Raw genomic sequence first — 791 nt, 5'->3', positions numbered from 1 at the left:
AACAGTGCATACAATTGCATTATAGAATGTAACGACCGTATTTGTACCGTAGCTTGTAAAAGTACGCAGTGCAACGAAGAAATACGACTTACGCTATCTACGAGCCCAACGACCAATGAGCTATTCTCTCATTTCACCTACCCTCGGTATTCCTCACAAAGAAATTGTCTATATAATATTGTATCATACTATTTCTTGTTCTACAGGTAGCGATTAAACGCATGAAAAAAAAATTATTCATGATAAGGATGCATACAATTGCGCGAAGTGAATGTACAATTTATTTGAAAATGATGTCAGCTCAAAAATACATGTGGCCCGAATTTTGAATCGATACGTATTTGACATGTCTACGTTTAAGTTGTTCTTCTGCAAAAGCACATCTTTACAGCATCGACGGGCATCCGTCGAAACAATAAGACATGGAGAAAATTGGCAGAACGAGCACCGACACTTGCTGTTTTGCAGGATTAGTCGTCTCAATTTCTTGGGATGACATCACAATAATTGCATATCCAGTGATAAAAATTCTGGACGATCTCAGAATACTCTTCTCTTCCAGTGCAAGTCTTTGTGCAAGGCTGGCTCTAGACATTTATCGATTGCTGATAATTTCTAATTGTCAGCTTGAAGACAAATCAAGAGGCTGTATGGCTAAGAAGCATTTACGGAGACTAATGCAAAAGTACACTTGAACGCGCAATCGTACGATTCCTCGTCGCGAAAAATATCACAGATTTTCATGATTGATTCAGGCTCCAAATCTCATTTATTAACACGACAGCAAAAGA

Source organism: Plasmopara halstedii, assembly GCF_900000015.1.
Source record: "Plasmopara halstedii genome assembly, contig: Scaffold_3060, whole genome shotgun sequence".
NCBI classification, from domain to species: Eukaryota; Oomycota; class Peronosporomycetes; order Peronosporales; family Peronosporaceae; genus Plasmopara; species Plasmopara halstedii.
Note: the sequence above shows the minus strand (reverse complement) of the source record.